This window comes from Pseudonaja textilis, chromosome 1 (assembly GCF_049901715.1).
Source record: "Pseudonaja textilis isolate UNSWEBS1 chromosome 1, rPseTex1.2, whole genome shotgun sequence".
Lineage (NCBI taxonomy): Eukaryota > Metazoa > Chordata > Lepidosauria > Squamata > Elapidae > Pseudonaja > Pseudonaja textilis.
The window spans coordinates 113,587,079-113,612,263 of record NC_141990.1 but is presented as its reverse complement, the minus strand read 5'-3'; the positions used below and the strand labels follow the sequence as shown (position 1 = coordinate 113,612,263).

General features: G+C 36.4%; 1 protein-coding gene across 3 annotated transcripts in view; it reads left to right on the top strand.

Moving 5' to 3' along the window:
* BCKDHB (branched chain keto acid dehydrogenase E1 subunit beta) overlaps positions 1–22,015 on the top strand; it is a 70,038-nt gene extending 48,023 nt beyond the window's left edge. Inside the window, exon 12 of one of the 3 annotated variants that reach the window (XR_015739838.1) lies at positions 20,914–21,494. The gene's annotated coding sequence lies outside the window, so the exon portion shown is untranslated. Of the gene's footprint in view, positions 1–982; positions 4,456–20,913 lie in introns of those variants that run through there. The other 2 variants (XM_087914931.1, XM_026695115.2) reach the window with 2 other exon arrangements.
* Positions 22,016–25,185: the final 3,170 nt, after the last annotated feature.

Genomic DNA, 25,185 nt, shown 5'->3' with positions numbered 1-25,185 from the left:
TATTGTAAAAAAAGATAAAATATTTGCTAAGGCAGATTATCTACCAAAGTAGGCATGGCTACTTTCCTTCCTTATAATTAAACTTAAATTTGGATTGATGTAACTCTCTACTCCAGGGTTTCTTCAGAACAAATGCCACTTACTATGGGGATCCAGAAAAACCCTGGAATTGAAATGTCTTTATTTACTTTGTCATTTTTAAAGCTTGGACAAGGTGTGAAAAGCTACAAAAATAGTAGTAGCAAGATTTATTTTTGATATGAGTAATACTTAACCTGCTCCTGGGGTAAATATTGCTAGCTTGCTTTATGTACCTTGTTTTCTTTGGAGCTCAGAGATCTTGATCTTGGGGAGGGGGGCATAGAATGTCACAGTTTACTTTAGCAAAACATAGTTCATTTGTTTCTTTGATCACATGAGGCTTTTAAAAAAATTGCTATGTAGCTTATAGTTGTCTGCTTGGTCATTTTACAGGAAGATGAAACCATAAAAACCAGAACCTTTGTAACTGTAAGCTTGAGGACATAATGTTCTTATTTGCTCCCCATATTATATGTCAGAAAACAAGGCATCTTCACTTAGTGTAAACATCCTTATAAAGTAAAGAGCCAGTAGAAGAGAATACTCATGGCTCAGGGTTAAAATGTCACCTCACATTTTGGCTGTTTTCCTCACAGACATTTAATTATCCAGCTTATGGGTAACTGATATTGTGCACTGATATTGAGGTTTATAAACAGGTATTAAAAGTTGCAGGAAGTTGTGCTTAACTTTCAACCACATAGACATTGTGTCAGGTTCCGTTCACTGAAGGATTTATTGAACTTACAGTATGATTAGGGATGTTTAAACTTTTGCATGTTATTGTATTTAATAGCACTTATTAAATAAGGATGCTTGGGAAAGCAAACTAAGCAGTTCAAAGTGTTCACTTAAAATGATATTTAAACCTAAAACATATTCAATTTCTGTTCCTTTAAAGGTGAAAGAAGAAAGAAAATTAAACTGCTATCTACAGAATGGTTGCCATTAAACTTGGGCTTATTTTGTTTTATCTTTATCAGGAATAACCATTCAAGATTCTTTTCTGGATCAAGCCAAAATTCTGTCAGATATGGAGTGTAATATGGCCATGTAAAATATTTATTTTGATTCTTTCCCAATTTTGCACATGAGACTAACTTGTTTTATTGTGAAAATCAAGGCACAGGTTGAACTTAATAAATTGTAATCAGGAGACCTGTGGTCTGCTTTTTTGCCTTAATTGACAAATGTATGTTACAGTTTTTACAGTAGACTTGTTATGTATGTATTGATCCTAAATACAGTAGATTGTACATATCATCATTGGTTATTGTATCTCCAGAAATCACTTGGAAGCTTTGAAGGATCCTCTAGTATAGATTGACAAATACATCATAGTGCATTAATAAGGAGAGTAAGACAAATTCTTTCATGTAAACATTTTGCTTCTTTGAGAGGCTGGATGTGATCATTCCAATAATTTGTCATAAAAAAACCAGACATACTTGATTTGGGCCCTTTTATAAGAAATGTGGCATTCTACAAGATGTTTTGATGGAAAATTTAAATATCGGGATTATGTTTATTAATAAGAACAGACAGAAATTATTAATGTAATAGATATACATGGAAATATTTGAAGCATTTATCCAAATTCTCTGTCGGCAGACAATTGGAGGCTCTAATATTTTGTGTGAAAATTAAACTGATTGGTTAGATTTATTCTGGCTGGCTTTATCAGCAATTTGGTAAGAAGTCAGGTCAACTCGCTTCAGAGGCTACGTCATTTGATTTGGTTTGTAACTTTGCAGTCTAAGACTTCCTCCCCTGTTTATCATTGCAGAATTTTAAAATGGCGATAAATTATTAAGCTTTTTAACAGAATGGAAAGAAATCTGCATGCATAATAATAACTCTTGTTAGCAAAGAAAGCATTTGGCATTTCAGACACATAGATCACTCATAGGGGAGACACATCCATTTTCTGGTTCTTTTTTCCATTGTTCGTACTGAAAACTAAATGACATCAGAGATTATCATTCTGCCCCTAGAAACCTGTAAATGCAAACACTTCCTTATGTAAGTAATGTACCCAATTTCAAAAAGAAGTCTATAATGGTTAGGTAATTTTTGTAAATTAAAAGTTTGCATTATGTAATAAGTATTCAATAATGCCTTTGTGTATTATTTAAAGAACATTCTAGACCAGGGTTTCTTTATTTTGGCAACATGCTGGCTGGAGAATTCTGGGAGCTAAAGTCCATGAGTGTTAAAGTTAGCAAGATTGAGAAATCCTGTTCCAAAGGTTAATGAAACTAGGACTTGCAGCATTCTTAGGAATTGGGGCCAATGTTGACAGATGCTGAAAGTGAATATTCAACCCCTAGAACAGCATAAATTACTATACCAGTCTGGAACAGAAAATTGAACATAAATTGAAATGTTATCTATGTAACTATAACTAAAATAGCATGGGACAAATAAGGGAGAATGAAAAATGACATTTCTGAGGTAGAACTACATTTAACAAGAAATATAGGCTGAAACAAAAGCTAAATAAACAAGGAAAAGGATTTTAGGAAAATTGACAGGAAAAGGTTAAATGGAAAAGAAGGAAACTACCCTAGGAAGACATGAGAAAGATAACACAAGCCCAATCTGATGGCTATTATAATCCTTTTTAAAATACTTTGCGGGAGAGAAGACTGAACAAGCAGGCATCGACATGACATCACTTATAAAATAATTCCCTGCAATTAGAACTAGATCTGCCACATATAAATCATAATATGTAATTTCTTTTATCTTTCCTTATTTCAGTACTTTTCTTTCATAGAAAACCTGAGGGGATTTTTTGTGTTTTTCTAGACATTTCATTATCCTCTACTTTTCTAAATTGCCTGAAAATTATGACAAGACCTGAATATGCTTACAGCAGTTCAGAGTACTATTTTATTGCTAGATAAAAAATTAAATCTATTCAGAACAGCTCAGTCTTACACCAAAAATATGAATGCAAAATTAATGGATTCTAGCCAATTCAGATGTTAACATGGCAGTGTTGATGTGTATTTGTGAGAATATACAGAATAGAACATATGTGAAAGCATATTAGGTTTTTCAAATTTGTAAAACCGGAATTGTGATTGTTTGGGGAGATTTGAAACTTGCAATGTATGCAGTATATCCTTATGGAATTAAAAAGAGCTAGGTTCATTGGGTTGAAAGCAAAAGCATTAGTAGAATTTCCGTTTTGATCTGGTTATTACTAGGTGAAAAAGTTCTTGGCTAGATCTTGACTAGAAAATTGAGATAACACATTTTATTCCATCACATTTTGAAATAAAATTACATTATTACTATTTTTTTCCTAAAATCAAAGAAATCATGTGCAACTGTTTTTCATTTGATGATACTCAAGTGACGTATATTAGGGTAATACTAACAGTAACAAAGATAAGGCCAGCAAGTTTAAAATAAAGGATCATTAGAGTAGCTAGCAAAATAGAAAGTTGGGTGATTTTTTTAAAAAAAATTTTGACAAAGCATTCCAGTGTGAGAACTTCTCTAATCTCCAGATGAGGATTGTTCCATAATGTTTCAACACTATTACAAAAAATGTCACCTCCTTACTATACCTGTATTGCTATACATAAACTGAAATATATTCAGTAGTATTATATCCCAATATCCCAGTAGTAGTATATCTTAATAGCAATGCTATATATATTGAACTAGCCAGTGAAATACGCAGTTGAGCCCCAATTTGGATCAAATTTTAGAAAAGATTGGAATGTTCAATGTTGGGAAAGTGAACAGTTAGAAGTATCCACTAAATTTTCTTGAGATTAAATCTCTGAATCAAATCTTCACATAACACTATATTGTTCCTTAAAATGAAAGTGTTTCATTGCATTCTTGAAATTACTATTGGACAGTTTATGAGATATTTTAAATGTGGGCAATTAAAAAGTATTTTTTAAAAACCCAATTTCTCTTTTAGGAGCGGGTCTGAATATTTTTAATAAATAGTACTTTTGTTTTTAAATTATGTAAATGTCTCTTCAGATGAGTCTGAAATTAATTCATTAGGATTTGTCATGCAAAAAGTTACCTTGGAAAATTAATTATTCTAATTACCACATGATACAGTACAATACATAAATTACTTGTACACTAAATAACTCTAGAAAAATATAATTTTTTTGGCATGGGTCTCTCTACTGTCTAAAACATTGAATGTTACTATACTCTTTCTGTTCAAAGAACATACATTACTATGTTTTAATGCATTTATAATAAGAATTGGATGCACTACTTTGATTATTGCAACTTATTCACAGAAGGACTGCTGCTCTCTAAATATTGTCTAGATGGCACTGTACATCTATTTGACCTGTATTTATGGATAAATGCCTTTGCTGTGCAGGATACATGCCTTGTGAGTTTATTGTGCAAACAAGTTATTTGTGGATGTAAAAATGATACATTGCTTGCCAGGAGATATGGAACTACTAGCAAAACATAGTTTAAAATTGCATTTCTCTAAAATAAAAGTTGTCAGCTTTTTAACATAACTAAACCGAAGAACAAATAATAATTTTAACATTCTGTGTTAAAAACTAACAATCATTATAGTTTATGTGTTTTCGTTTGATATAAGTGCTACAGATTTGTTATTTGGAAAGTATAAAAACCAATTCAGTGAAATAACTGATTCTGGCAGTGGACCAACATTAAACAATATGTTCAAATATATATATTTTACTCTGAATTTGGAATTGACCATATTATGTCTACATATAGTCGGGTAAGAATTCAATTTTTTAGAGTAATCTTTCTTTTTAATAATTTACTATATAGGAGCAAAGCTATTTGTGAAAATATGAATTCAGCTTAGGTCCACTTTAGTTTTGTCTATACGGTATAAGTGGGAACCGTTAATGAAAACTTCCATATGTATTCAAGGTACTGTGGATATATTGTTTCTTTAGGTTGTCTTGTGTATAATATGATTGATTATTTAATTATAGATCAGAATTTAAAAGCCCAAATTCCTTCCCATGATTTTATTTGTTCATGAGGTGAAAACTTTGGTTTGGAGTACAACCAATATCTTAAAAGTTATTATCCTGCAACTCATAAGTCAAGAGAATATGGAGCAGTGATCACCATATACACTTTTAAAATAGGGGCAGAAATAGATTTATGGATGAAATTTTGAACTCAGTCTCAAACTTCAATCATCAGTAATTTATTCACTTTAAATCAAGAAAAGAAAAAAAGCCTTTCATAGTTTCTGACTAAATACAACTCAATATTATTTTAATTGCTATAGAATTGACATATTTACATGATAGTTTTATTCTGGTCTGCTATTTATCCAACTTTTAAAAAGTGGTTGTAAATGAAAATTTTATGTCATTGCACTTTTTAAAATTGAAAATCTACTCCATCATTTTCTTGTTTGTAGAAACATGTTTTCTCTATGTTAGGGCACATAAAGAGATTTTAAAAATAGTGAAAGTATTTTTACAATCCAAAAGATTGGACTAACCTGGTTCTTCTTGAATATGTGACAGTTAGGGAGGTAGTTAAGAGGAAGAAAAGAGCAAAGGATCCATTTGGTTTGGGTTTGGCCTTCATTACCTTCATATTAAAGAAATGCCACATTTTCTGTGTTTTTTTTAACAGAAACTTTGGTTGTACTATCAAAGTGCAGCCCCCCCTAACATTAACGCTTCTCTGAGACCGATAATATGGAAGTTTCTCAAATATGACTTTTAAAATAATATTTGCCACAAAGTATGTTGACAACTCGTACAGAACATCTAACCTTCTGTTTGCCATAAATCAAAAGTTTTATAGTTCTGCTAGATAGTATTTAATATTATTTGTGGTAGTTTTTCCATTACAGTATTTCATTTTCTATCCTGTGGTATGGCATCAATTCCCAGATAGCTTCTGTTTTGCAGAATGTTTTTTTTAAAAAGATACTGCCTTTTGTCTAGCAAAGAAGATGACCAAGGATGTGGAGGGATTGCAAAGTGGAATTTTTACATAGGCACAAATCACAATTGCTAAAATAGTTATGAAAATGTTTCCCCCTAATATGGAATCCAGTGGTCAGCAAATGATTTAAGAGAAAAATAATGTGCTTTTTTGTTTTTAATGTTTTATGGCCAACCTATGCCCTTTCCTGTGCTATTATTGGAAAAATGTCCGGATTTGGTGATTTCCTAATACATATCAATACATATATATCAATGATCATATGATTTTATTAGTATAGTTATAGCTTCTAACAACTATGATGTAACTTTGTGATATAACTTGAAAGCTTTAATGAGTTTTCAAAAATAATTTGAAGTTTTTATTTGCTGCATTAGGGCAATGAATTATATTTGTGCTACAGTTTATCTCTTGATTAATGCCTGTGATTTATGGCAAGAGAAGTGTCTTGAATAGAAAACTTTTCAGTCAGCCAATGTCAAAATGATATTTATTCATGCATATAACCATTCTAAGTTTTTCAAATTAAATGACCCAGTAATGGTATCCACTCATATAAAATCAATTTGAGGAAGATTTGTTTTTTCAGCTGTGCTAGGAATTCTATGACTAAATGTTAACACTTTTAGGTTGAGTTTTTCTATAATATACTATATTTAGAATAATTTTGAGCATAGTTTTGTATGCTCAGTTTAAGCCTAATAGATCATTTGTTGCCCGGAACTGAATGCCAGTAATTAGTGATACTTAAAAGACCAAACAAACTGACACAAAAAAGCCTTTATTAAACAAAAAGAATTCACCTCAAGTTTGTAAAAAGAAATGTCCATAGGTAGAGTTGCTTCAGAAAGAACGTCCTATGCTTTGTGTTCAGCAATATGGGTAGTGAAATACTGAACAAGGAGTCTACAAAGCATATTTTAAATTGCAGAATAATGTAAGTTGGAAGACACGATTTTTCAGATGTCTTGGAATGAAACTAGTTAAGGTTTTATAGAAAATAAGTTGTCTCTGTTGGCAGCCAGGGCAATTGATAAAATTGTCTTTGGGTCAGGGAACAGTTTGCTAATACTTTGAGGAGTTTTGAACTGAATACACAATAAATAGTTTCATAAAAAGACAAAAGTATCACATTATGAGGTTATCTGGTACTCTCAAATCTGTGATACTAAGGAAATTGACAGAGTTCTCCAGAATGAACTAAATTCTAAATGGACCTTTTCCTTTCTTGAATAAAAAGGATGGCCAGAAAGACACTTGGAGATGGTAATGACACCTGTTTTGAAGAACTCAGCATTGTACACCCTCCTTAAGCCATCTCTGGATATAGCCTTGTCTACTCCCCAACCTCATTTCTTAGAAAGATTATTAAGAAAGCAGCTGAACAGGTTGATGAATAAAACAGATGCAATTGAACTTCATAACAGGGCATAGACCCACATTGATTACTCTTCTGGATGACCTATGATGGGACTTGGAGGGAGGTAGCTACCACTTCTCATCCTATGAGATCTCTTGATGACATTTAGGATCACGTTGGAGTGTCTAAAAATGTTGCTGGTTGGAGGCACTGTCCTTTATGGAAGACCCCTCCATTTAGTTTTGCTTCAGGAGAAGAGCTCAAACCCTCAAGTGTCAAGAGTTCAGTCTTCTCCCCCCCCCCCCCAAGAAATTTATTTAACTACATGAAATTCCTGGGGCCATCCATCCGTTGTCTGATATTGTCAGCAAGCAGTACAAAAAGAAGAGCTGTGGCTCTGAGTTCCAGAATCTCTGAGCTGCCTCTTGATGTAAAGGTGGCAGGTGATTTTTAAAATCCCAATAGCCAAGCATAGCTGGAATACTTTGGACGTAGCACTACCTTCAGTCATGGCATTAAACTTTGCTTTCTGTTGGCTTACTGCACTTCTTTTGCCGTCTCTTTTTTTAGGTAGGTGGAAATTACGGCATTTAAAATTGTGCCAGAAAGGAAAAAATATAAGCAAGCCATTACGAATTATGAATGCCGTGATGTCAGCTTACTATAATTTTGAGATAATTCAGTGATCATTCTGTATCTTCTAGTCACACATCTTTCCTTCTTTCTTCTTTAATATTAAAGAAGAAAATAAAAGGAGTAACAGATAGGATACAATTCAATTTAAGAAGGCTGCAAATTGCATTAGAAAGTCAAGTGGCTAAAATAAGAATTTTGGAAGCAATTGTTTTGCCATATATGATATCTACCCTCATATTATGGGATTTTTATTGGGAGAATATAATTGTAGAAAAACAAGTTACATGTATATGGCCGCACAACTTGCAATGTGATTTTGGGTGGCATACAAACTATAAAATTCTTAAAAACATTAAAAACTACAAAAAGTGAAGATTATAAAAAAAAAAGACTTAAGAGCATCAGGTGATCAGCTATGGAATTACTGGTCAAATCTAATCAAATTACTATTTCCTTGTGATGCCCAGGCTTCTTGACACAACCAAGTTTTAAGGGATTTCCCCAAGGTTGGCGGAGATGGGATCCATCTCATCTCAGTATGAATGCCACAGCAGATACAACTTTTTCACAAATGGGATCCGCATCATACTTCTGCCAGATTTGATGGTACAAGCATATACAATTGGGAAATAACCCACTCAAATAACTTGGCCTCCTGCTATAAAGGACAGTAACCCTAATCTTAACCTAACCAGCACTTCGAATTGCATCCAGAACAAACTGGTAATCAAAGCATTTTACAAAGTGAAGGTGTAATATGTGCCATTCTAGGGGCGCACATAAACTGCGCCTCTGCATTGTGCACCAGCTGAAGCTTCTGGATAGTCTTCAAGAGCAGGTGCATATGGAGTGTTTTATAGTGGTCCAATTGGGAAGTGACCAAAAATGAGTGGCTGAGCAGTCTTCTGATCCAGGAACAGGTACAACTGATATCCAACACAAAACGGTGAAAGGCCCTCCTAATCATATCTGCCATCTGTTCTTCAAGCAGGAGTCATGAGTCCAGGAGGACCCGACCATATTTGTTTAATCCACTTTGTATTTATAGTCATACAGTATATACACAACAAAGAATGAATTAAACTTCGGTTCATATTTTTCTCTTACAGATCCTACTGGTAGAATACTTCTTTAGAGGTATTCCTGTTTATTCAAAAGGAATTCTGCATTTTAGAATTTTAAGGGAGCAGGTTACACAGCAAGCACAAATCTATTTCAGATTGCAGATCATATTTCAAGCGTGCATATATTATGTTTTGAAGAAAGTCTTGGAACAGCACTTAAATCACGGGTTCTTGACCTGTGTTCCATGGATCCATGAGTCTTGTAGTTAGATTTATGGGGTCTGTGAACTTAACCAGGGGAAAAATTACAGCTTTATTTTCATTAACCTCTAATAGAAGTGTAGCTTTTCAGTCAATAATGTCCAAAGTAATTTATGGCCTGTAGACCAAAAATGTTTGCCAAGTTAATAAATCTATCTAAAATTAGCCTTAAAAAGCTAACTGTCTTATTATTGATTTAATGGCTACATAAAGAGGCATCCATTTGGATTACAACCTTTTTTAATGTCATGATAACTGTTTTTGAGCATATCTGGATTCCTTTATAATGTATAAAGTATATGTATTGTATTTTATTCATTTAAACACAGGTTTTCCTAAAAAAGAGATTGATAGGTTTCAGAAAACTCTAAAAGGGAATTATGGCATAAAAAGTTACAGCAGAAATCTAAATGAATAGCTGTCATTGAATGTTGCCTCTAATCAAATGCAGCAGATTTTACAAGGTTTGAGCAATAGTTATACAAATATTGGCAAATAACTTTTCAAAAACACTACTAAGCACATTTCATTAAATTATTTTTAGGCCCACTTAAAGGCAAGCATTTCAATTTCCGAAATAAAACAGTAGATAACCAAAAATTAGGATAATCTTCAAAGATAGTTCCATAATGGTATATTAAGATTGCAGGTGGTCAAATGGTAATAATCTAAGTTTCAGGTTATTTGTCTTTCTTTTTATAATAATGGGAATGCAAGCTTGGCATAGTAGAAAGAAGATACCAGGGATACTGGTTATTGTTGTTTTGATGTCTGTCTGGTTTAATCAAATTAAGGATGCATTTGAAGGTAGACTGAACAGTAATTCAGCCCTACATCCTGTAATCATTCTGCAACCAAGGAGGAAAATATAAGTTGGTGAGTCATTTTGAAGTTTCCAATGATCAGATAGAAATCTGATTGGTTCCATGGCCTGCAACAAACAATGTTTCATTCAGAAAAAAAAGGCATAATTTTAAATCAGGGATTTTGGAAGTAACCTCTGAAATTATATAGAATTTGACCTGCCACGGCCACCAAGCCACGCCCACAGAACCGGTAGTAAAAAAGTGTGAATCCCACCACTGCCTACAATCTATTGCTTTGCCTTTTATGTCTACAGCTTTGATGTTTCTCAAGAACGTGATGGGTTTATGTCAAAAGTTGGTCCATTTGGTCCATTTTCAGTGTATAGCTTGCAATTATTTTCATTCTTTTTTCCCTCCACAAATCATGCAATAATCTTATAGGTTGTCAGTTTGGTTATAGTTAGTAAAGTGGCACTTAATCCAGACACTGGATATGACCAACAGGAGAAACTAAGTCACAATGCTTATAATCTAATAATATTGTTAATTTTTATAATATTACCTGTATATCTGGAAGCAGAAAAATAAAAAGGAAGCTACAATAAAATAATGCTGCAATCCAAAGTCAGTAGAATTTACTACATAAAATATGTAATATAAAAGAATTCTGTTTAATTCCCTCAGGATACTAATCTAACATGAATTTAAAATTACTTTCCAGTATAATGCTACATTCCCCCCGCCCCTTTAATCGTGACAATTCTTGAGTGCTTAGAGTGATTTTTCTAAAAGTAAAGTTGGAGCATGTGAAATTAAAAGTGATGTGGGTAAAATTCTTCTGGGGGGCAACAAGATGGCTGTTTTCTCTTTGCAGTTTAATTTGCTCCAGTGAGCCTGTATGCAGATTGACTACCAAGCCAGAATCAAACAAGAAACAAGTAATGTATTCTGTTTTGAATTGAGTCAAAGATAAATATGGGAAAGCATAGGGGAAATGGTAAAAATATGGCATAAGATGATACATTGCATTTTAAAATAGATTAAAATATTGCAATTGAAGTTGTTACATGTAACTATAACTAAGGTAGCGTTAAGAAAGGTGGCAATAAGGCAATTAATGAGATGTACCATTTATGAACTCTTTAGAAGAAAATGGCAAATGGAATTCAAGGGAGGCAGCTGACTGAAGCCTTCCAAATTCACAGCTATTAAGAGAAATACATTATTTATTTCTCTAATGGAGCGATCAAGATTCCAAAGTTCCAAATAGTGTTTAAATATTGCTGTTCAGCTGCATTTAAAATTAAAAACAGTCCAGGAATGTTAAGAAAAATGAGAAAATGAATAGCTAATAACAGGGCTTTTTTGTTTCTTTGTTTTTTAAAAAAGGAAGAGCATTTTTTAAAATAAATGTAGGGCTATTGTCATAGTTGTAGGACTAAACTTATTGTGATCATTAGCGAGAAAAATGAAGGAGAGAATTCAAAAAGGAGAAACATATTTTTTTCACTAAAGAGAGTAAATGAGAGTAACAAGAAAGCCATTGGTATATAAGATCTAATTGCATGTGTTCCCACATTGGAAGCAATCAACAGAAATGTAGCTAGAAGCATGACAATGAAGCAATAACGGAAAAATTAAAAGCAAATTTAAAACAACAAAAACAACTTACTTCTAGAAACACATTGGAATGGCCTATGTTTCCATTGGTTGTTTCTTATTAAAATTCCAAATCCTATTGGGTATGGTGTCTAAATGGATTAATATCTGTGTACCCCGGGGTGGGCTTCAAAAATTTTAGCAAGGGGTTCTCTGCCTAGTTGCTGGGTGGGTGTGGCCATGGTGGGCATGGCCTAGTTGGAGCATGGCCTCCTGCATCACAGTGGGGGCGGGCTTTTTGCCCTCCCCAGGCTCAGGAGGCTTTCCTCAAGCCTCTGGGAGGGCAAAAATGGCTTCCACGGACTCCGGAGGCTCTCTGGAAGCCAGAAATGGGCCCATTTTCAACCTTCCCAAACTTCTGGGAGGACCATTTTCCGCCCTCAAGCTTCTGCACATGCCCTGCACCCAAAACGGGCCGTGTGGGGACTCCTGGGAGGGTTGGGGTAGAGTGGGTGGGGCCAGCCAGGAGTGGGATTCTCCAGACTGTGCAGAATCTTAGTTAGGAGTTCTCCCAAACCCCTGCAAACCCCCAGCAGCCCACCCCTGTGTGTACAAGAGAATATTTATAGGCACCAAGGAAATAAGGGAGCCCCTTGGTGTTCTCTGAGCTTGGTTGTTTTCTTACAGATGTTTCATTACCCAAACCAGGTAACATTGTCAGTGCTGCTCAATATTTGTATAAAAAGACCTTGCTTTGTCCTTTTAATTTAAAAGCTACGTATACACCTTTCCTAGAACAGCCTAAAAAGTGAATTTGGTAGCCATAGGACACTGATTGAAGGGAGGCAGGGAGGGAGGAGAAAACGATGAATGAAGCTAGAATGGAGAGAAGTGTTGTAAGAGAGGGAAGCAGGATGTGTCTCTAAACTGCAACGTATTGCTGCAGCATTTAATTTCATAGTTACCCTGCTTTTTTTTTTTAAGAACAGAGAAATAACAATGATTAGGGAACTTAAAACAAATGTTTGTTTTGTCTTAAAAGAAACTGTCTCTTTCCTCCTCTCTTTTCAATGAAGCTGAATATTTGAACAGAGTCATGCATATTTAAAGTGCAGCAAATAAAACAGAAGGTGGCTGTGTGGTGACATGATCTAATATTTTAGCTATGTGCTAGAGCGCTCTCTCTCTTTTTTTGGAGATGTATGTGTCAGATGTATGTTTATTTTATTTATTTATTTTCTTCCTATAATCGGGACTAAAACTGAACAGGGCATTCTCTGTCTGCAAAGGAAAGTTGACAGCAAAGCATCTCTTGAAAAAAGGGCTTTTCAAGGCTTCATTTATTAAAAACCAGAGGTGGTATTCAGCAGGTTCTGACCAGTTCTGGACAACCAGTAATGGAAATTTTGAATAGTACGGAGAACTGGCAAATACCACCTCTGACTGGCCCCGAGTCCCAGCTGATCGGCTGGGTCTTCTTTGGGTGCGCTGCACAGGAGAATGGAGCTGGAAAGCAGGTTAGTGGAGTGGGGAGGGAATGGAGATTTTACAGTATCCTTCCCCTGCTACACCCACCATGCCATGCCACGCCCACCAAGCCATGCCCACAGAATCGGTAGTAAAAAAAATTGAATCCCACCACTGATTAAACCTGTTTGCAGCACCCTTTCAGGGGAGTGGCTGCTTCCTGCTTTCTGTTCTATGGAAAGACCTTGATTCCAATCTGCAAACGGCAAGTTAATTGTGAGGGTTGTGAAGTGCAGGGGTGAGCTGCACGGTTAAACGTTAACCTTGATACCACAAACCAAACGTTTGTTTTTTATCTTAGCATGCCAGGCATGCCTTCCTGGTCCCTTTGTTGTAAGATTGGGAGCAGCTAGCTGCTTTAGGTTAGATGACCTGTGCTCCGATGGCTAGTATTTCATTTAATGGCTTTTGAGAAAAGAAAAGACAAAACCCTGGATCTTTATTGAAGGTACTATGGAATACTGTGATTGTGTTTGACAATCTTCAGTCCCTGGTTTTCGCAAGGGTTGTGCCCTTACCAGAAGATTCAGTTTAAAATTTTCTTCACTGATGAGAAAGCAGACATGTTTGCCTTGGTCTAAAGGCAAGGTCACAGAGAAAAATAAACTTTGCCTCCGCAACCCTTTAAGTACTGTACATTTAATAGCAATAGCACTTATATATAGCATTGCTGACTGGAGAATTCTGGGAATTGAAGTCCACAAGTCTTAAAGTTGCCAAGTTTGGGGACCCCTGGTTTAAGTAGAAAGAGGTTCCAGCTGAAAATATACCATGAATACCATAGAGATGCTTTCTTTCTTTCTTTCTTTCTTTCTTTCTTTCTTTCTTTCTTTCTTTCTTTCTTTCTTTCTTTCTTTCTTTCTCTAAAAAGGAAGAAAAAGAAAGAGGGAGGGATGGGAGAAAGAAAGAAAGGGAGGGAAGGGAGAAAGGGAAGGGAAAGGAATGTGAATGAGATGGATGGATGGACGGATGGATAGATGGAGGGAGGGAGGGAGGGAAAGAAAAAGGAGAGGAAGGAAGGACCACAAACTCTGGCACTAGATGCAGCTTCAGAGGATGCTTTGAAACAGTACAGCAATCCAGGGCTGGAAGGGACCTCAGAAGTCATCTAGTCCAACTCCACACCAAGAGCATTGTTAAAGTGAATTTCTATTTTGACCCACCCAGTCACATGACCAGCAAGCCACTCCCAGCCAGCAAGCCATGCCCAGCCAGTCACGTGGCCAGTAAGCCACACCCACAAATTAGGCCAAGCCCACAGATCTGGTTGTTAAGAAATTTGAATCCCACCCCTGACCTTGAGCCTGGTGAGATTCGAACTGCCAAATTGCAGGCAGCTGGCAGTCAGCAGAAATAGCCTGCAATACTGCATTCTAACCACTGTGACACCATGGCTCTTGATTAAGGAGCACTAATGAAAAGATGGATGCTCTTCAATGGCAGGTTGGCGATGAACACCACTGAATTTCAACACCAAATTGCAGTAGTACAAGCAGGGGTCTTCGTATCAGAAGTGGGAGCTCTGGTGGGTTACAGAGCTGGATATGGTAACAGTAGCAAGCATGGCTTGAAGGACATTTTACCTTTCATCTGTTTGGGGTGCTATCTTTGGGTAATTTCACCTGCACATTTGCTTCGTCTTTCACATCCATACTATTTGTTGGTTATGTTTGATTTTATTTAAATTTCAAAGTGGATTCATCTTTTAAAATTATGTGGGGCAATTTTGTAGGGCAATAAATAGAGATTTGATCTATACATTATGTAAATATAAGGGTACCTAGCAAGAGGTATGCCAATATTATGGTACTTTACCTCATCTTTTGCATCCTGTTGTGTTATGAAAGTATTTCATGTTCTCTGGATAAAATATTGGTTGCTGACAAACACTGGCATTAAGATCTGTAAGGTTGCTTCCAGACTGAACAACAGTGCCAACTCAGATATGACCTATCTGCTGCGTAGCAGGAACATTGCAAATTCAGGGACCCTGAAGTGTTGATAATGGCTTACAGTTCTGTTAATTGCTTACAGTGGAAAATAATTTTTTTTTAGTTTCAGGTACCTTTTACCTAGAAGTATTGTGAATGTGAAGAAATTCTATTTTTTTTAATCTCATAACTATCTAGTAAACTGTCTAGATATTTTATGAATCCCTTCATTATTTTCCTACATCTATAACCCGTGTAAGCTATTTCACTGTAAATGAGACTCTCACAAAGAACAAGGATCTGAAAGAATTAATTTTAATTTACTTTTAGTCTCTCCTTGCTGCGTTCAAGGTAATGCAGTACTTGAAAATATTACATTAGAGGCATTTTTTTTTTGTTCCTGAAGGAGGTCAGACAATAAACAACTCTGACCTCGCTCCAAATGATTGCCTTGCTCTAAACAGGAAGGAAAAGTGAGACTGTATGTTTATGTCTTGGCAATTGTTGTAGGCCTCTTGAAAGAATGGAGACACACCACAGATAGTAACAGGAAGGTGATTGAATGGTTTAAATACTTAAGTATGGTAGTGGAAGGATTTATAATAACCTCTATTTCTACAATGCATCTACTAGCTACTGACACATACTACGAAAACTAAAGAATGGGTGGCAGGTAGTTAAAAGTATGTCTCAGCTAAGAGGGAGACAAATTTATTTTCAGCAATGCATCTTTTTGTGGAATTTCGGAAAATGGGAAGACAATGCTGATCTTGACAGCACTGCCCTCATCTTAACTTCCAGGCATTACCATGTACTGACTGACTACAGAAAGTCAGGCTAATATCAGGCTCCCTGAATCCTGTTTAAGATTTAAGGTATGCTCCCATCAACTGGATGTTCAAAGCAGTAGTGGGATACCTTTTTTTTAAATTACTGATTCTGTAGGCGTGGCTTGGTGAGCATGGCAAGGGAAAGATACTGTAAAATCTCCAGTCAGAGGTGGTATTTGCTGGTTCAATTTCCGCTACCGGTTCTCCAGAACTGGTTAGAACTTGCTGAAAACTGCATCTGGCAGTGGTGAGATTCAGGTTTTTTTACTACCAGTTCTGTGGGCGTGGCTTGGTGGCCATGGTGTGGCTTTGTGGGCGTGGCAGGGGAAGGATACTGTAAAATCTCCATTCCTTTGTCGCTTGTATCCTTACGATTTATTTTGACTGTTTCCTAGTATGATTTGATTGTTGATTGTACCCTATGACTATCATTAAGTGTTGTACCTTATGATTCTTGATTCTTAATGTATCTTTTCTTTATGTATACTGAGAGAATTTGCACCAAGACAAATTCCTTGTGTGTCCAATCACATGGCCAATAAAAGTATTCTATTCTATTCTATTCTATTCTCCAATCACACTTGGCCAATAAAAGTATTCTATTCTATTATTCTATTCTATTCTATTCTATTCTATTCTAGAGTTTTCAGTAATTCTGATGGATATTATTTTCCATAGGTACTCAAAAGCTCCTTAAAGGTATCTTCCAAATGTTTTAAATCTTTATTTTTCACATGCAGATAATATGCTTTTAAAGAATCCCATATAACTGGGAGCTTTTGGATTTGAATATGTGTGAAATAAGACTATGAAGAGTATATAGGTAGTCTTTGACTTAAAATAGTTCATTTAGCGACTGTTCAAAGTTACAATGGCAATGAAAAAAGTGACTTATGACTGTTTTTCACAGGTACAACTTTTCCAGCATTCCCCTGATCATGTGATCAAAATTCAGATGCTTGGCAACTGGTTCATATGTATTTATTTATTTATTTGCATGTATGTATGTATATATGTGCCCCGTTTCTCCAACAATACGGCCTCCCCCAATAGGGAGTCCCAGCATGTTTTATAGGCATGAAATGAAATTAAGCCCCTCCCCTCAAATTAAGGCCTATATTAAAACATGTGAAATGGGAGGGAATAGTGAAGGCCTTGCTGTTAGGAAGTACTTTTGTTGCACACCTGGATATGGTGCTGCCTGCGTTGACCCCGATACAAAGTGCCCCACCAATGCCGAGGTCAACATCCAAGCCGTCGCCGCCTGCCCGCCTGCCCAAAGATGCAAGAGCAGGGAATTAAGTCACCCCCAAAAAGATGGCCTAGCCATTTTTGGGGGCTCAAAAAAAAAAAGACTCGTCTTTATTATATGAGAAACATGGTATGTATGTATGTATGTATGTATGTATGTATGTATGTATGTATGTAAATTTATACTGTCACCTATTTGCACATGGTGACTCAATATTTATGACCATTGTTGTATCCCAAGATACAACAACCTTCTGCTACCTTCTGACAAGCAAAGTCAATGGGGAAGCCAGGTTCACTTTAACTACTGGGTTACTAACTTATCCTACAGCAATTCATTTAATAACTGAGGCAAGAAATGTCAAAAATGGGGAAAAATTAACTTAACAAATTTTTCACTTGACAACATAAATGTTGGGCTCAAATGTCATTGTAATTCAAGGAATTTATTTATTTTTATTTTATTTGGGTTGTCAATTGCTTACAAGATAATACATATAAGTAAAAACATAGTTATGAATACATGGATACATATAAAAAAATAAAAGAAACAATAGGACAGGGATGGTAGGCACATTGGTGTGCTTATGCATGCCCCCTACAGACCTCTTAGGAAAGGGGTGAGGTCAATAGTAGAAAGTCTAAGGTTAAAGTTTGGGGGGTTTAAGGAAGAAAGCACAGAGTCCGGTAGAGTATTCTAGACATCGACCACTCTGTTGCTGAAGTTGTATTTCCTGCAACCAAGTTTGGTGCAATTAACCTTGAGTTTGTATTTATTGTTTGCTCTTGTGTTGTTATGGTTGAAGCTGAAGTATTCATTGTCAGGTAGGACATTGCAATGTATGATTTTATATACTATACTTAGATCAGACCGAAGGCGGCATAGTTCTAGGTTTTCTAGGTCTATTATTTCAAGTCTGGTGGCATAAGGTATTCTGCAACGAGTAGAGGAGTGGAGAACTCTTCTTGTGAAATATTTCTGGACTTTCTCAACTGTTTTAATATCAGATACGTAATGTGGGTTCCAGACCGATGAGCTGTATTCGAGTATTTGTCTAGCAAATGTTTTATATGCTCTAGTTATTAGTGTAATATTACCAGAGAAAAAGCTATGTAAGATTAGGTTAACAACTCTTAACGCTTTTTTGGCTATGTAGTTACAATGGGCGCTAGCACTTAGATCATTAGCGATGAGTATTCCAATTATCTATATATACCCCCAAAATCTTGTTTAATCTCTTATAAAATTGGATCATTTAGTAATGATACATTTAGCACACTCTTACATGACTTGTTTTTAATCATAATAGAAGTGATTATTAACATGTTTAATAACAATATTAAAATATTTTGTTTCCTTCTTGTTTGAGTTTGAAGATTTGGTAGCCATAATTATGATACAACAGATTATATAGTTCCATGAATATATTATTTAACATTTTCTAGATAAAATTTGTATTTCTGGCAGAAAGTTTCTTGCAAAAGAACAAACACAACTCAAACAAAATTCAGTTTTTAAATTATTGAATTTAACAAGTCTCCAGATCCTCCTGGAAGGACATCTAAAGCCTTTTAGAATCCAGGAAACAATAAAGATGATATAAGTGAAACACTGCACATAAAAAACTGCAATCCTCATATTTTTAAGAGAAAAAAGAATTTAAGTGAGACAATTTTTAAAGAATCAAAAAGAAAAAATGGAAAAGTCGTAAACAGAAAAAACATCAAAGAGAAACTTTAAAATAACTTTATACGACAAAAGAAAAAGTTCAAAGCAAAACCTAAAAGAGAATCTTCAAATCATAACAAAATTAATTCTCTAGGGATTCCTTAGAAAATAATGCATTGGAAATGCAGCTTAGGAATTCATCACTTCTCAGAAACAGTACTGTACACCTTTAGTGACTATAAGAGAGACTATTCTGCTTGCTGCAAGTTGTGTTTCTGTTTTGGGACAAGCACAGGAAAGACTATATGGTCTTTGGGGCAGCAATAACTTTTTTGGGCAGATTCGTAATACATTTAAGTATTGTTCATTAGGAGTATCTTGTTTCTCTGTAGTGTTTCTTTGTGCCAGCATGCTTATTGGCTGCGTAGCTTGTTTTTAATATGCATATTAAAATAAGGAACATATTATAAGTTAAAAATTGTGTGAAAAAAATAGCAATTATCCAACTACAAATAGCCTCAAAGCTATTGCTTGACTTGTATATGAACTAGTAAGTGTGCCCACTCCTATATAGAAATGCGCTCTCTTCACTAGCTCCTGAGATTTGAGTGTGTACCTCTGGTTGTAAACCATTCTATTGCTCAACTATATTCTCAGGTAAACTATATAGAAGTTGTTAGACAGTGGTAGCTTCTTACACTGATTGCTTGCTGTATTACATCAATCATATTAGGACAGCTTGACTTTGCACAGCTTTGGATTTCTTGCTTGCCATGGAATCCTAACGTGATTTAGATGGGGTGAATTAATGTGAGTGATCATGATAAATGATTATGTGGACCAACAAAGAAACAAGGAAATGATTTTTTTTTTGCTCATTAGGATGAACGTACCTGCACATTTGGGATGATCTTGCAAGAATGGTGAATCTATTAAATTAGTTTGCTCTAATAATGCTGATGAATCCTGAAGGATAACACTGGCTTTTTTCCTTCCTTAAAATTATGAATTATGTTGGTGCTCTGGTTGATTTGTGCAATTCAGGTGGTTGACATAGTTGTCCTAAGGATCCTCTGATGGTTTAGATTTTATTTTCAAATATAAGGTGATGAAATACCTCAGTGATAATTGAGGAAAACCTACTAAAAAACTAATAAAATATGCAGTCCATAAGTATGCCATGATGGATGCCAGGATGAATAGATGATAGATAGATAGATAGATAGATAGATAGATAGATAGATAGATAGATAGATAGATAGATAGATAGATTGATTGATTTTCTTTTGGTTATTCATTGTTCATTGATTCCTTACTTGTTTTAACTGTCCAAACTAGAATGATGGTCAGGTTGGCTGTTTGCTTTTGTTGATATTTATAGAAATAAACATTTTCTACTAAGTTCTCTTTATAGAGGTGGCTGACAGGGCAACAATTGGGGGAAAAAAGGTTACACAACCATGACCTGGATGACTGAGAATCTCCATAGACACAAGGGTTACACAGGTTATTTTTGTATGGAAAATAATTATTAATTATTGCATAAGGGTATGCATGGCACATTAGTTAATTCAAATCATCTGCGAACACAGACATTCTAATGAGGAATTACTGATAGGTCTCCCAGTTCTACAATTAGTATTTTTCTTTCAACAAAGCTCTGCAGGCAGCCAAATAGAAATGTCTAATTACCCTGCTTAGAATTCAACAGACATTCACGTCCAACATTTATACTAATGAGCACATTCCTAACATTTATCTATGATGCTGTTTCTTCCAATTAAAGGTTAAAGATCCTCCAAAGTACAATTAACAAAAGATAAAGATGAGGCTGGTGAAAAACTGTTTTACTTGTACCAAGTTAGAATGAGAATAATGCTGGGTTAACATACTGTATATCTCATGATCATGCTTTTTCTCTCTCTCGGTGTTGCTGTATGAAGAAGAGAATCAACATCTACCCTCAAAATGACATTATGGAGCATTGTACACCAGAACAACTAAACACAAGGACAGTTTTTCCCCGCATGCCATCACTCTGCTAAACAACTAATTCCCACAACCCTGTCAATTTGCTATTACTATTATTCTTCTCATCCTTCCTATTACCTATCTCCTTCTATTTATGACTATAATAACCTTGTTCCTTCTATCTTTATGATTTATATTGTTTTATTTAGTTTCCTATTATGATTTTGATTCCTTATTTAGTATCCTATGACTATTACTTAATGTTGTATATTATGATTCTTGATGAATATATTTTTATGTACACTGAGAGCTTATGCACCGACGATAAATTCTTTGGGTGTACAATCACACTTGACCAATAAAGAATTCTACTATTCTACTATCTACTATTAACATGAGCCCTGGATGGATGGCAGAGACTATGATTCAGAGATGGGAGAAGGATGGTCACAAAGGAAGCAGGTGGGGAGAACACTATTAGAAATGTATCCAGATGAGGGGGCTGACATATTTTTTCCTTTCTGCTAGTTGTGCCCAATAAATTGATCAGTATAAAGGATTGTGGGATTGTCCCTGACAGTTTGTGGTCACCTAAAGATTTCATTATTCAGCATGTTTAGAAACTACTAGTGCTAATATTGTATTCAAGATTGTATTACTGTGCAAGCAACTCAGTTATATGATGGGCCAGTTATACACTAATGCACACTTCTGTTTTACATACACACTATTGATTCTTAAGGATACTCAAATCTGTTAATGAAATCTGTTTACCCACAGAGCATTTGTGACATCACAGGGAATTTGTTCTTTCCCACTAAAATTAGCAATAGTAATAGCACTTAAACTTATATACCACTTCACAGTGCTTTACAGCCCTCTCTAAGTGCTTTACAGAGTCAGCATATTGCCACCAACAATCCGAGTCCTCATTTTACTGATCACTGGCAGCTGGCAGTCAGCAGAAGTAGCTTGCAGTAGAGCATTCTAACCACTGGGTCACCATGGCTCTTTGAAAGTATATGAAAAGATAAAATCAAATAAAGAAAATCTGCTGCTTTGACTGTTCCAATGAGCATGATGAGGATTTTCTTTTCATTTTCTACCTACAGTAGTAGTGTGCCTGCAAAAACATTTAAATTTTTTACTGGTCAGGGTGATTTCTAAAAAACTAAGGAAGTTCCCAAAAACTTTCCATTGTTTTGAGAGAATTTTCACACACACATTGCACAAACACAATTGACCAATAGCCCAAGTCCACTCCAAAAATGCTAGATAATTCCTGGAAGCCAAATTAGCCATTAACAGACATATTGAGCTAAACAACATATGCATACAGTATATCATAATGACATCTTATTTAAATGAAGGATGATGGTTTTCTAATGGGAATAAGTGTCTAATTCTCTATATCACCACCCCATGTCTTTGTGTTAATGGTCACATTTTTGACTCACAATCACATTTTGGACTCATTTCAAACATATTAAAATGCCACATGTTTTCCTCATCACCTTCAGCATCATTGCAGGGAATGGGATGCTCAGGATGTGATTTTCAGATAAAACATCAGAAATAGTACAACTTTATAGAAAGAGATGGGTGCCTTGCTGGGACCAGAGACAGTTTCTCAAGGAAATGTTAGGCAGAAATCTGTTTCAGCAGAGCCAGCCATCTCCTATCCTAAAATATATGAAGCAGCTATTTCTGTTGGAAATTGCCAGGACAAGGCAGACACTTGTCCTCATTTACACAGATTAGATTTTCTCTCCTCAAGCCACCCTCATTGTCTCAGGGATGGTGGAGAAAATAGGCTCCACCAACACTATTTTTGGAGCAGGATGGAATGAGGGAAGTTATCATTTTGTCTCTCACTGTCCAAAACAAGGATTCTGATCACTACCTCTCACATCCATTCCAGTTCTGTATTTTATTGGTTTATTGAATTTGTATGCCACCTTTATTATTTTTTCAAATAATTCAGGGTGGCAATCATATCCAAACACATTTTCCTCACAACAACAGCCCTATGAGGTGGGCTGGATTAGAGGAGCGTAACTGGCCCCAAATCACCCCACTGGCTTTCATAGATAGGCAGGGCTAGAACACACAGTCTCCTGCTTTATAGCCTGGTGCCTTAACCTCTAGGCCAGGGGTGTCAAATTCAAGGCCCATGGGCCGGATTCAGCCCCCAGGTTGCTTAAATCTGGCCTGCGGGGTGGCCTGAAAATTTCAAAAGACCAGCCCATGGTGTTTCTGCTGGCCAAAATGGGCCATGGAGTGGCCGCATGCGCACACACACACCCATGGCCCATATTCAGCATCCATGGCTTTCTTCAGCACTCTGCTGGCTGAAAATGGGCAATGCAGAGGCCTTGTGGAGCTGCTACGTGGTCCGTTTTCAGCCGGCAGAGTGCTACTGGAGGCCAGGGAGGCCAAAAACAGGCTGCGGAGGGGTGCACAGTGCCTCTATCCAGCCTGCTTTTGACTGGCAGAGTGCTGCAGGAGGCGTCCATCCTGTCTCCCCACCCCCATCCCCCAGCCAGCCCACAGAGAACTACAATGCTGATCTGGCCCTTGAAGAAATCCAGTTTGACACCCTTCTCTAGACTAAACTGGCTGTGATCAGACTTTATCTGATACATATGATTGTATGATCTCTTGCTATTCTTTACATGTCATTTGTAATGGAGTCCTTCTCTGGGTGATTTGAGGTGAATTTGCACGGTAGCTTATACAATAATAAGAAACTTTTCTTCTTTCTGTCAAGCTGCTGGAAGCAAAAGGAAGAAACATCACTAGGACAAAAGAATGTTCACCTCAGTCTGATATTACAAACACATTTTTGGACTGACCAAATTCTTGACCCTTATTCTGGCTGGCTGATTAAAGCAGCCAAACTGGAACTGGCTTCAGAATCAAGATGAATTTCTCCTTAAGACTAGGACAAGGTTCTGTATGTCTTAAGAAGGCTATTATAAAACTTTTATGAAAAGAAAGCCCTAGCTTGACCCACAAAAAGTCATTTGACTTTTTGTGGGTCAAGCTAGGGCTTTCTTTTAACCCATTGTAACCCATTCATGTCCTTTTTCGAAAGTAGCAGCAGCAGCGATCAGCGCAGGTCCTGACTTGAAAATGTTACCCTTGAAAATGTCTGGAGATTGCAGTTAGCACAAACTGTAGCAGTTGGGCCGCTGACTGATGCATGGTACGTGGATCATAAGATTCCTGTACTGAAATATTCACACAGACTGCTTGTTCACTATTGGACACGATTCAAGGTGGTTGCCTATACTCACAATGCCATAAACAGCTTGGAGGCACAGTTTCTGTGGGGCAGCTTTTCTCACCATGAACCGAATTGCTCAGTTTCATAGGAGAGGCCCTTCTGAAGTAACGCCCACTGCTGACTTTGTGACATACAGAAAAGCTTTTAATCCTTGCCTCTTTTAATATTTTAGCTTTTATCCAGATTTCAACTTGGGTTATTGCTGTTTTGTTTACAGTTTGTATTTCTTATTGTTGTAAGCCACTTTTAGGATCAGATGGATATAAACTGATTGATTACATGCCGTCAAGTTGTTGTTTATTCCTAACCATCATCAAGATCAGGGGTGAGCAATTAATTTTCCCACGGGGTTACAAGGGAAGCTGGGACTTTTGTGGAGGACTCAACTTATAGGGCGGTTGTCTCCACTGAAGCCATTACTTCAGGCCACATAAAAACAGCTAAAGGGCTGCATGTGGCCTGTGGGCAATTGGAGTTCAGGTCTGACCGAGATAGATTTTCTCCATGATGATCTTTCCAGTGGTGGGATTCAAAATGTTTTACCACTGGTTTGGTGGGTGTGGCTTTGCACGTGTGCACACACTTTGCCTGCGCATGCATGCCAAATACATACTTTGCGCAGGTACAAAGGCATTCCAACTCACCTCCTGCAAGCCTGCACTCTCCCAGTTGCTTCAGCAGCTACCTCATGGCACTTTGCTGTGCCGTGCAAAGCAGCTGCGCTTCATAAGCAGAGGATAAAGGTGAATATGGGAAATTGGGCGGGCAGGTGGGCCCAACAGTGGCAGAGAGAATTGGTTCGGTCTCTGATGCTCATCACCTCTACCGGCTCGATAGAACTGGGCCGAACCAGTATAATACCACCACTAGATCTTTCCCTATTGCTGGTCCCTCAGCAATTTCAATGGTGGACTCAAGGTGCTTATAATTTCCATAGCCTTGCGGTATAGTTTGG